This window comes from Scomber scombrus, chromosome 2, assembly GCF_963691925.1.
Source record: "Scomber scombrus chromosome 2, fScoSco1.1, whole genome shotgun sequence".
In the NCBI taxonomy this organism is placed as follows: Eukaryota; Metazoa; Chordata; class Actinopteri; order Scombriformes; family Scombridae; genus Scomber; species Scomber scombrus.
In genome coordinates, this window is record NC_084971.1 from 36,882,536 (window position 1) to 36,895,807 (window position 13,272).

Sequence of the window (13,272 nt, forward strand, 5' to 3'; positions counted from 1 at the left end):
CACTCTCCAGCGTGCCCTCTTGCTCGCTCCAGATTCCGGGAGATTGGATCTTATTTGCGGGCGTCAGGGAGCCGCTATCAATATGCGGGAGAGTTGAGATGTCTGTATTTACTTCAACTATAGAATTTACTGTTCTTCAGTTGACTTTCCTCCTCGTACACAAGCCAATACCAGCGTTCCCCACTATCTGCTGTTCTTCATTTTTCATTAAAACATCTCTTCGTGGTCTTTACCTCGCTTGGCTCCTCTTTCTCCTTCACTCTCTCCTCAGCGGTTCTTTTAACTCCCACCATGTAACGCCACATTTTAATTTACTTCAGTTCTTGTAAACTCCGACAAAAAAGTAGCCCCCGCTTCCCTTTATTCGTGCGCCACAATAAATAGTTCCAACTTAGAGTCAATGGTTGCCAAGCAACGGGGTAGCCGGCTCCATAGACCGGTCCAATCAGAACATATAATTTGACCGGATCTAACTCTAGGGTTGTGGACAGCGCACTGTTCTGCCTTAATCAAGATATCGATCATTAAGATTAGTTGGATCAGATCTGACTGGAATGAACCCGCCACAGTAGCTGGTAAACTGATTCAATTCACCCACCAGCACACAAATTCACCCGCATTTGGCGGGTTAGGGTGCTAATTTCCATCTCTGTAGAAAACACAGACAGTCCTGCTGTAAGTGTAACTGTAACATATTGTATGAGACTTCCAGTCTCTACAGAACTGAACTGGATCTAAGTGAAGCTGATGTGATGATGGTCAGACTCACGTCAATGGAGCAGCCCAGCAGCGCTCCGGCCTCCAGAGCCTTCTTGAGGATCTGGAACATGTTGGACGGGGGCCGCTGGAGGTCGTAGTTCTCAGCGATGCCTCCGGTGAAATCCTCAAAGCCCTCGGTGGTGGAGCCTCCAGACAGCGCCTCGTAGCAGCCGTTCACTCTGCAATGAAAACAACAACATGTCTGAGCTGCGTGGTTAAACCCAACCGGTCGAGGCAGATGTTCTCCCACTGTGAGTCTGGTTCTGGTTCTGAGGTTTCTTCCTGTTTAAAGGGAGTTTTTTCTCACCACTGTCACCAAGTGCTGCTCATGTGGGAATGTTGGGTCTCTTTAAATTACAGAGTACGGTCTAGACCTGCTCTATGTGTATTGATTGATGGTTATTGTATGAACTGTTTGTGCAGAATAACTGAACATGAAACATTCAGTCTATCAGGAGAACTTCCACAGAAAGGTGATGCCTCTGCTTCCGGACCCTGTTTCTGTTCTCCTTTCTAACCACTGACACAAAGACACAGGTTATTATTTCTGTCATTTCCTGTCATCATTTCCCTGCGGCTGCACTCAGACTAGTTGGGTCAAATGTACAAAAGGACAAAATGATTAACAAGCTACTAACTGAACTAAAGGGTTAAACTGTCATTTATAACTCTCCATGCATGAATAAATGTTAAAGGGAAAGTTTAATCAGACGGAAACAAACCAACAGATGAGTCAAACTTAAAATAACAGATGACGAAGGTCGACAGTAAAAGTTTGATCCAGTGTCAGACAGGAAGTACATGTTGAGTTATTATAATCAAACTGTTATTTAGGATGAATCTCTGTAGTCTTACTTGGCGTAGGCTTTCTCCAGCAGAGCGCTCCAGAACTCACGTCCCTCTGCAGAGTGGACGAACAGCAGCTCGCCGTCTTTGACCGGCAGCCGGTCGTCAATCACAACGTCCACCCACTCACCGAACTGCCAGAACTACAGAGAGACAGACAGGTAGAGAGAGACAGGTAGAAACAGGTCAGGATTCGAACCGTGGTCCACTGCGTACGTGGCATGTGCTCTAACCACTCGATCACCTGCCCGCCCTTTAGTTGCCTTTTCTGTCCCAGGTTGATTTTGGTGAAACCAGTTAGACCCTCACCTGTATCTGTCAGCCCTGAGATACTTCACTCACTCTGCTCTGTATACAGCCTGTCACATGGTCACATGGTCACATGGTCACATGGTCACATGGTCGTCTCTCAGTCTGCAGAGACTGTAACATGGTGATCTACGGTTCCCTACATAATGGAGTACGATGTTCTCATTTTTACAGACCTCAGGTCACGTATTCTGTCAGAACTGAACCTGGACCATGAAGCCTCTCTATTAACGGTCGCTGGAAGCATCTTCAGACCAAACTGAGGCTTAAAGCTCTCGTTTCTCTAAATGATTTTAAACGGAGGATAAAAGACGTAATCACTGCTGCAGCTGTTTAAACTGAATAATAACGTATTTACTGCTGCCTGTTGTTCTGATATATATATATATATATATATATATATATATATATATATATATATATATATATATATATATATATAATATATATATATATATATATATATATATATATATATATATAAATCATTACTCTGTGAGTGATGCTGCTAACTGACGCTGTCTCAGGTCTCATTTGCAAAAGAAGTTTTAATCTCACTGACTTTCTGGTTAAATAAAATAATAACAGGCAGCTGCCTCTAACACCTGACTTTAATTATCAACTTGTTGTGAAGCCCTTGACAAGCTTCAGCTATTACCCTGAATTAAACTGGATTAAACTGGTTAAAGTGGGTTTAACTGGATTAAACTTAGGCGGGGAGTTCTGGTCCTCTGAAATGAGGCCAACCAGGAAGTAACTTAAAACTGCATTCTATCAAAAGGCCACCAGGGGGCGACCGTTTTGGTGTCAAAAGGACTTCCGTCTCTATACAAGTCAATGGAGAATTCACCAACTTCTCACTTGATTTCTAACCTCAGTAAACGTTTTCAAAATGTGTTTATGGTCTCAATCGCTAGTTTAAAGCCTTCTTCAATGCAGTATGATGTTCATTTGGGACATTTTGGCCTCCCTGATTTTATATGTGACGATAAAGCAGGGTATGCATTAGGGCGTGGCTACGTGGTGATTGACAGGTTGATTGGTTCACAGGTTCAGGAGGGCGCCTCATGCTCCTCCTGATGCCCATATAAGTAGAATCCCTGTTTTTATTTTTCCCAGCATGCACCTGAAATTTTCAAGATGGCGCTGCTCAGATCCGATACTATTGGCCTCCGAGCAGCAGTCCACAAACCAATGGGTGATGTCACGGATGTTACGTCCATTTTATATACAGTCTATGGTTAAACTGGGTTAAAGTGGGTTAAAGTATCTCTTGTGTTACCTGGAAGTGGAAGATGCCGGCGTAGTCGTCACTGAAATTCTGATCCTGTGGAACGACTCTGGCCATCACGTATTCATTCATGGTCAGAGACGCGATCGCAGCCAACAGCCAGCAGTCACCTGGAGAGAGAGAGACAGGTACTAACGGTCAGCTGGAGAGAGAGACAGGTACTAACGGTCAGCTGGAGAGAGAGACAGGTACTAACGGTCAGCTGGAGAGAGAGACAGGTACTAACGGTCAGCTGATCTGAGGGTTAGGGTTCTAACAGCTGATCTGAGGGTTAGGGTTCTAACGACTGATCTGAGGGTTAGGGTTCTAACCCCTGATCTGAGGGTTAGGGTTCTAGCAGCTGATCTGAGGGTTAGGGTTCTAACGACTGATCTGAGGGTTAGGGTTCTAACGACTGATCTGAGGGTTAGGGTTCTAACCCCTGATCTCAGGGTTAGGGTTCTAGCAGCTGATCTGAGGGTTAGGGTTCTAACCCCTGATCTGAGGGTTAGGGTTCTAACGACTGATCTGAGGGTTAGGGTTCTAACCCCTGATCTCAGGGTTAGGGTTCTAGCAGCTGATCTGAGGGTTAGGGTTCTAACCCCTGATCTGAGGGTTAGGGTTCTAACGGCTGATCTGAGGGTTAGGGTTCTAACAGCTGATCTGAGGGTTAGGGTTCTAACAGCTGATCTGAGGGTTAGGGTTCTAACGACTGATCTGAGGGTTAGGGTTCTAACAGCTGATCTGAGGGTTAGGGTTCTAACGACTGATCTGAGGGTTAGGGTTCTAACAGCTGATCTGAGGGTTAGGGTTCTAGCAGCTGATCTGAGGGTTAGGGTTCTAACAGCTGATCTGAGGGTTAGGGTTCTAACAGCTGATCTGAGGGTTAGGGTTCTAACCCCTGATCTGAGGGTTGGGGTTCTAACGGCTGATCTGAGGGTTAGGGTTCTAACCCCTGATCTGAGGGTTAGGGTTCTAACAGCTGATCTGAGGGTTAGGGTTCTAACCCCTGATCTGAGGGTTAGGGATCTAACGGCTGATCTGAGGGTTAGGGTTCTAACCCCTGATCTGAGGGTTAGGGTTATAGCAGCTGATCTGAGGGTTAGGGTTCTAACGACTGATCTGAGAGTTAGGGTTCTAACGACTGATCTGAGGGTTAGGGTTCTAACCCCTGATCTCAGGGTTAGGGTTCTAGCAGCTGATCTGAGGGTTAGGGTTCTAACCCCTGATCTGAGGGTTAGGGTTCTAACGGCTGATCTGAGGGTTAGGGTTCTAACGACTGATCTGAGGGTTAGGGTTCTAACAGCTGATCTGAGGGTTAGGGTTCTAACGACTGATCTGAGGGTTAGGGTTCTAACAGCTGATCTGAGGGTTAGGGTTCTAGCAGCTGATCTGAGGGTTAGGGTTCTAACAGCTGATCTGAGGGTTAGGGTTCTAACAGCTGATCTCAGGGTTAGGGTTCTAACAGCTGATCTCAGGGTTAGGGTTCTAGCAGCTGATCTGAGGGTTGGGGTTCTAACGACTGATCTGAGGGTTAGGGTTCTAACAGCTGATCTGAGGGTTAGGGTTCTAGCAGCTGATCTGAGGGTTAGGGTTCTAACAGCTGATCTGAGGGTTAGGGTTCTAACAGCTGATCTGAGGGTTAGGGTTCTAACAGCTGATCTGAGGGTTAGGGTTCTAACGACTGATCTGAGGGTTAGGGTTCTAACAGCTGATCTGAGGGTTAGGGTTCTAACGGCTGATCTGAGGGTTAGGGTTCTAACAGCTGATCTGAGGGTTAGGGTTCTAGCAGCTGATCTGAGGGTTAGGGTTCTAACAGCTGATCTGAGGGTTAGGGTTCTAACAGCTGATCTGAGGGTTAGGGTTCTAACCCCTGATCTGAGGGTTGGGGTTCTAATGACTGATCTGAGGGTTAGGGTTCTAACCCCTGATCTGAGGGTTAGGGTTCTAACAGCTGATCTGAGGGTTAGGGTTCTAACCCCTGATCTGAGGGTTAGGGTTCTAACGGCTGATCTGAGGGTTAGGGTTCTAACCCCTGATCTGAGGGTTAGGGTTCTAGCAGCTGATCTGAGGGTTAGGGTTCTAACGACTGATCTGAGGGTTAGGGTTCTAACGACTGATCTGATGGTTAGGGTTCTAACCCCTGATCTCAGGGTTAGGGTTCTAGCAGCTGATCTGAGGGTTAGGGTTCTAACCCCTGATCTGAGGGTTAGGGTTCTAACGGCTGATCTGAGGGTTAGGGTTCTAACCCCTGATCTGAGGGTTAGGGTTCTAACGGCTGATCTGAGGGTTAGGGTTCTAACGACTGATCTGAGGGTTAGGGTTCTAACAGCTGATCTGAGGGTTAGGGTTCTAACGACTGATCTGAGGGTTAGGGTTCTAACAGCTGATCTGAGGGTTAGGGTTCTAGCAGCTGATCTGAGGGTTAGGGTTCTAACAGCTGATCTGAGGGTTAGGGTTCTAACAGCTGATCTCAGGGTTAGGGTTCTAACAGCTGATCTCAGGGTTAGGGTTCTAGCAGCTGATCTGAGGGTTGGGGTTCTAACGACTGATCTGAGGGTTAGGGTTCTAACCCCTGATCTGAGGGTTAGGGTTCTAACCCCTGATCTGAGGGTTAGGGTTCTAACAGCTGATCTGAGGGTTAGGGTTCTAACAGCTGATCTGAGGGTTAGGTTTCTAACCCCTGATCTGAGGGTTAGGGTTCTAGCAGCTGATCTGAGGGTTAGGGTTCTAACCCCTGATCTGAGGGTTAGGGTTCTAACAGATGGAATCAGTGAGTTTTAGAGACTCTGCTCAGCTTCAGTCTCACTGCGAGTTAAACAGGAACATGATTAAATGTTCAGATTTAAGATCACATGATGAGATTAAACATGGAGACAAACAGACAGGAAGTCATTTCTCTTGGTCACAGATCTGATTTCAGTCTCAACACATTAAAGCTTCAGTTTCTTGTTTTTCTGTTTTCAGAAAGTTAAAATCATGCGAGTCACAAACCGCCTGCTGACCACAGATATTCACAGCGTGGTTAGTGTGTGAGAAGTCTCACTCGGAGGCAAATTCCTGCACAGAACCCGACTCCTGAAAGCTCAGAGAGAAACGCAGCCGAGAGAACATCTTCACTATCTGAGATCTTTGTTTCTGCTTTCAAGAAAAAATGTTTTCACGTGTGAAGACAAGAGTGTTACGCAACCTCTGCACGCACAGCTGGTGACTCACTGTGTGTGTGTGTGTGTGTGTGTGTCAGGGTGTGTGTGTGTGTGGTTGGGTGCGTGTGTGGTTGGGGGTGTGTTTGTGTGTGTGTTTGTGTGTGTCAGGGTGTGTGTGTGTGTGTGTGTGTGTGTGTGTGTGTGTGTGTGTGTGTGTGTGTGTGTGTGTTAGTGTGTGTGTATATCAGGGTGTGTCCTCATTGGCTGACAGCTCATGTCTTCGCCCTCTCTGATGTTTAACTGTAACAATAAGCTGGCAAGCCACTTCCTGTCCTTGTGCTGCTTCCTGCTCAGCCAATCAGGCTTCAGCGTGGCTTCGCCCTCTAATGAGCAGATCCTGGTTCAGCTGGTTCACATTAACTCAGTAAACACACTGACTGCTTTACTGCATCACAACATGAGCTGCTGGGTCACTTTGCTTCTTATTCCAGTTTAGTTTGAGTGAGTTTAACAAGAGATGAAGTAGTTTTAGTTTTATTCTTAGTTTTCTTGTTTCAGGTTTCAGGAGGAAAGCTTTAACTAGTAGAAGCTGTAAAGGAGAAATAATGCTGACACTGTGTTTGTGTTTCTCTCTACGAGAAAATGAAAAGAAAACACGCTGTTGAACTCGCTTCTATGGTTCACTACATGAGACCTTTGGTTCATTATACATCACTGATTATTAAAGCTTTATTAATAACAGATCCAGTTTAACTAACCTGGATCATTTTAAATCTCTCTGAGCTGAAGTCTGAAAATACAGAAGATATGTTTGTAGAGACTTTATCTCCTCAGGAATCTGCTTCAGGGTCAGTCAGCTGATTTTATATCTGATGTAGAAAACAAACGTAGAGAAAGTTTGAACCTTTTACTTCCTGTCTGCTCTCCTGCTGAACTAACTGGATCAGTAACCAGGAGTCTCCTTCCTCTACAGAGACGCTGTAGATTCCCACTGCTGTCAGCACCCTGAACACAGCAGAGAACAACCAGCTACACACACGAGGAATGTTTATAGAGTGTCTGTGTTTACTGAGCCAGAGACCAACGTACACCTGGACAATAAAGCTTTATTCTATCCTACTCTACTCTACTCTATCCTGTCCTGTTAAACGTCTCGTCAGCCTCAGACTCTGACAGCAGCTCTGTGACCTCTGACCTCTGACATGTACAGACACACCTGACAAACCTGTCTGCACACGAGCAGCAAACTGGCTCTGTGAGGCGTTCAGGGACACACAGACAGGCTGGAGACTGTGAGGCGTTCAGGGACACACCGACAGCCTGGAGACTGTGAGGCGTTCAGGGACACGCAGACAGCCTGGAGACTGTGAGGCGTTCAGGGACACGCCGACAGCCTGGAGACTGTGAGGCGTTCAGGGACACGCAGACAGCCTGGAGACTGTGAGGCGTTCAGGGACACGCAGACAGCCTGGAGACTGTGAGGCGTTCAGGGACACGCAGACAGCCTGGAGACTGTGAGGCGTTCAGGGACACGCCGACAGCCTGGAGACTGTGAGGCGTTCAGGGACACGCAGACAGCCTGGAGACTGTGAGGCGTTCAGGGACACGCAGACAGCCTGGAGACTGTGAGGCGTTCAGGGACACGCAGACAGCATGGACACTGTGAGGCGTTCAGGGACACGCAGACAGCCTGGAGACTGTGAGGCGTTCAGGGACACGCAGACAGCCTGGAGACTGTGAGGCGTTCAGGGACACGCAGACAGCCTGGAGACTGTGAGGCGTTCAGGGACACGCAGACAGCCTGGAGACTGTGAGGCGTTCAGGGACACGCAGACAGCATGGAGACTGTGAGGCGTTCAGGGACACGCAGACAGCCTGGAGACTGTGAGGCGTTCAGGGACACGCAGACAGCATGGACACTGTGAGGCGTTCAGGGACACGCAGACAGCCTGGAAACTGTGAGGCGTTCAGGGACACGCAGACAGCATGGAGACTGTGAGGCGTTCAGGGACACGCAGACAGCATGGAGACTGTGAGGCGTTCAGGGACACGCAGACAGTATGGAGACTGTGAGGCGTTCAGGGACAGCGAGGACAAACTCACCCAGAGCTCCCTGACAGATGTCGGTCCTGGTTGCTCCACCGAGGATGAACTCCGGGTTAGAGACCAGCTCCTGATGGACAGAGACACAGAGACACTGTTACACATTATATTATATATTATATTATATATTATATATTATATATTATATATTATATATTATATTATATATTATATATTATATATTATATATTATATATTATATATTATATTATATTATATATTATATATTATATATTATATATTATATATTATATATTATATATTATATTATATTATATATTATATATTATATATTATATATTATATATTATATTATATTACACATTAATAACCACTGTACACATTATTAGAGGAACCAGCAGAAGCCTGAGATGCTTCAGAACTGATTTCAGGTCAGACTTCCTGTCTCAGTAAATTTGATGTCATAACTATCTGATCAGCTGACAGTTGATATCGAGCCATCAACCAATCAGATCGTCCGTTGCAGTTTTAGTTGTGGGGACTTTAACTGAAGGTCAGTTTGTAGAAACATGTTTTTCTTTTTTAGAGAATTCTTTAAATTCCTCAAATATCTGCGAAGTGGAACGAGTTTAAACATAAACTGGATGTTAGAACCTGGTGATGTCGAGTCTGACTCTGAGCTCTGAACTCTGAACTCTGAACTCTGAGTCTAACTCTGAACTCTGAGTCTGACTCTGAGCTCTGAACTCTGAGCTCAGGTTGAGTTAACTCTTCACTATAAACAGTCAGCACCATCAGATCCATCCTCTGCAGTTACACTCAGATCTTTCCTCATAAGGAAGTTTAACGTTGACTGAAACAGAGTCTGTTGCCATGGAGACGGATCCAGAGAGACACTACTTTACATTCTTGGGTGATATTTGGAGTTTGACATGTAAACTAATGAGAGCAGTGTTGTCCTTTAACAGAGTATTGCTGCAGCCTCTACAGCACCGCCTGAGACTCAGTATTAATTATAGAGAATAACTCCTGAAGATGGATCTCTGGATCAGGAAAGCACATCTAGAAACTCTATAACTGGACCAGTGGAGGTGAAATATGTGAAAGATGTCCTAACTGTTGCATTTGTACTTTGTGAATAAAGAAGAACTAATTAAATGTAAATGATTTGTCTTTATTTGACTCTTGTGGTTTAATCTGAAAAGTAATTCCTGAATGTCTACAGGGTCATGAACCCTAACCCCTAACCCCTAACCTCTAACCCTAACCTCTAACCCATGAACCCTAACCCCTAACCCCTTACCCTAAAGCTTAACCCCTAACCTCTAACCCTAACCTCTAACCCATGAACCCTAACCCCTAACCCCTAACCCCTTACCCTAAAGCTTAACCCCTAACCCCTAACCCCTAACCCCTTACCCTAAAGCTTAACCTCTAACCTCTAACCTCTAACCCCTAACCCTAACCCTAACCCTAACCTCTAACCCATGAACCCTAACCCCTAACCCTAACCTCTAACCCTAACCTCTAACCCTAACCTCTAACCCATGAACCCTAACCCCTAACCCTAACCCCTTACCCTAAAGCTTAACCTCTAACCTCTAACCATGATGGTAACATGGGGACTCTTCTCACTGTTCAGCTCCATTTAAATAAAAACGTAGCGCGATGAATAAAAACGTCAGCAGTGAGAATGTTATAAAGATAAATGATGAAAGTGACGATTTAACAGATGTTCATCCAGCTGAGCTCTGAAACACCGATATCTATCGGACTGAGAAGAAAGAGACTACAGGTTACTCAGTTACCATGGTGACCGACTCTGAGTTTCAGTTACCATGGTGACCGACTCAGAGTTTCAGTTACCATGGTGACCGACTCTGAGTTTCAGTTACCATGGTGACCGACTCTGAGTTTCAGTTACCATGGTGACCGACTCTGAGTTTCAGTTACCATGGTGACCGACTCTGAGTTTCAGTTACCATGGTGACCGACTCTGAGTCTCTTTCAGGAACAGATAACAGAGCTTCTCTCATATCAGGATTATTTTACCCTCAGTTTTACATAACCTGCTTTCTGGAAAACCCCAGGATGTACCTGTGTGTACCTGTGTGTGCCTGTGTGTACCTGTGTGTACCTGTGTGTGCCTGTGTGTACCTGTGTGTGCCTGTGTGTACCTGTGTGTACCTGTGTGTACCTGTGTGTACCTGTCTGTACCTGTGTGTACCTGTGTGTGCCTGTGTGTGCCTGTGTGTACCTGTGTGTACCTGTGTGTACCTGTGTGTGCCTGTGTGTACCTGTGTGTACCTGTGTTTGCATCACTGTGTGAGTTTAATTATTACAGTTTAATCAGAGTGAGAACAGTCTCTCCTTTGTCTTCCTGTGACTTTTACTTCCTGCTTCAGAAAAACCTTCGAGTGACACATCTGCACGAGGGCATCACATCTATGCAGCAGTAACACACACACACACACACACACACACACACACACACACACACACACACACACACCCACACCCACACACACACACACACACACACACACACACACACACACACCCACACACACACACACACACACACATGTATACAGTAGTAATATAGTAAACACAGAGCTAACAGGAGAGAACCTGAATGTTTCTTCACTCTCTCAGTAAATGTTTTGCTGCTCTGCTTCAGGCCGTTTCTACAGGAAACACCCTGTTTAATGTCCGAGTGACTCATCTCACTGCTATTACATCTCTGATGACTCACTCAGATCATAGTCTACTGTTTAATCTCTCTCATTAATCTATGATCCATCACAGCAGAGACTCTATCCTACACTGTATATATATATACAGATATATACAGTACACATACATCATATTTGGGTCTGGACTCTGGTCTTGGTGTTTTTGGGAGACTGTGACTGGTTCTGTGGTTCTGCAGTGAACAGCAGCTCAGAGTACCCGGCCTTCTTGGACTCTCTGGGAGGGGCAACAATGGAGAAACCTGGAGGGGGGGGGGGACCGGCCCATCTGAACCTGAGTGGTGTTATTGGACTTGTGTGCTAGCCATGGATCATAACAAACACCAGGATCCAGCATCAGGAGGGTCAGAACCACCTGGAGTCATCAGACCTGCGGCCGGATGTCTCAATGAAGAGAGGAGCAGAACTGTCAGCTGGTGCTGAGCTGGATCCGGTGGGGGTCCTGGACTAAATGGACTCTGTTTGACCCCTCAAAGCTGTTTACTCCTCATGTCTCATTAACTCACTGATGACAGGAACCTGCTCACCAGGAGGAGACCCTTCAGATGGAACCGCTCTACGCTCCAGAAGACGGCCTAAACCTAAACCAGTAGTGAGGCTGAACTGGGAACGTCTGGCCCCCGTCCACCAGACCTTCAGGGAGGAACTTCTCCTGCATCCTGGGGGAGGCTGATGGAGTCAGAGTGGACCATGTTCAGGCTGGGGGGGGGGACCTGAGAACCTGCTGGTGGATCAGGGGTCTCCAGCTTTGGGTAGTGACCCAAACAATGAGATGCTGGATCCAAGCAGAGGGTCTGGGCTCAGCCCATGGCAGAGCCGTAGTGTTTTTGGGTCTTTTTTTTCGTTATTTCTTAACTGGGTTTATGTTTAGTTTTGGACTCTGAACATCTACAGTAGAATAAACCTCAGTTTGATCTAAGCCGGGCAGTGATGGTTTTACTGGAGCGCGTCAGGACCGCAGGCTGAGACCCATAGAAAGACCACCACAGACCTCCACAGACCACCACAGACCTCCACAGACCACCACAGACCACCACAGACCTCCACAGACCCACAGACCTCCACAGACCACCACAGACCTCCACAGACCTCCACAGACCACCACAGACCACCACAGACCACCACAGACCTCCACAGACCACCACAGACCTCCACAGACCACCACAGACCTCCACAGACCCACAGACCTCCACAGACCACCACAGACCTCCACAGACCTCCACAGACCACCACAGACCACCACAGACCTCCACAGACCTCCACAGACCACCACAGACCACCACAGACCACCACAGACCTCCACAGACCACCACAGACCTCCACAGACCACCACAGACCACCACAGACCTCCACAGACCACCACAGACCACCACAGACTACCACAGACCACCACAGACCTCCACAGACCTCCACAGACCACCACAGACCACCACAGACCACCACAGACCCTCCACAGACCTCCACAGACCACCACAGACCACCACAGACCTCCACAGACCACCACAGACCTCCACAGACCACCACAGACTACCACAGACCTCCACACATGGTTTAAAGTATTTATGATATTTGTATTTATATATATATATTTAATAGAATGGGGGGGGTAAGGTGGGGGGGGTTAGGGTTAGGGTTAAGGTTAGGGGTAGGGTTGGGGGGGCGGGGGGGCATCCATGTTTAGACATGCTAAATACTGAATGATGTCACTGTGACATCATCATTATTATTAATATTCATTACAGATTAAAAGCTGCAGACTAACTGATGTTTGCTGCTACTTTAAGGACCCAGCAGACTGTAGGACGTTCCAGTACTCTGCTGCTCATAGTTTAACAGACTGTTGGTCTGTGAAGTAAACACACAGACTCCTTCATGTCTGATCCTCTCTGTGATGAACTGTGTTAGTCTGGATCCATGAGGACTACATGAGGACTACATGAGGACTACATGAGGACTACATGAGGACTACATGAGGACTACATGAGGACTACATGAGGACTACATGAGGACTACATGAGGACTACATGAGGACTACATGAGGGACTACATGAGGACTACATGAGGACTACATGAGGACTACATGAGGACTACATGAGGACTACATGAGGACTACATACTATATATA

The 13,272-nt window shown here is 46.7% G+C and overlaps 1 pseudogene; it reads right to left on the bottom strand.

The window, feature by feature from the left end:
- The window catches only part of LOC134000305 (calpain-2 catalytic subunit-like), a 40,101-nt pseudogene that overhangs the window by 25,107 nt on the left and 1,722 nt on the right, over nt 1-13,272 (bottom strand).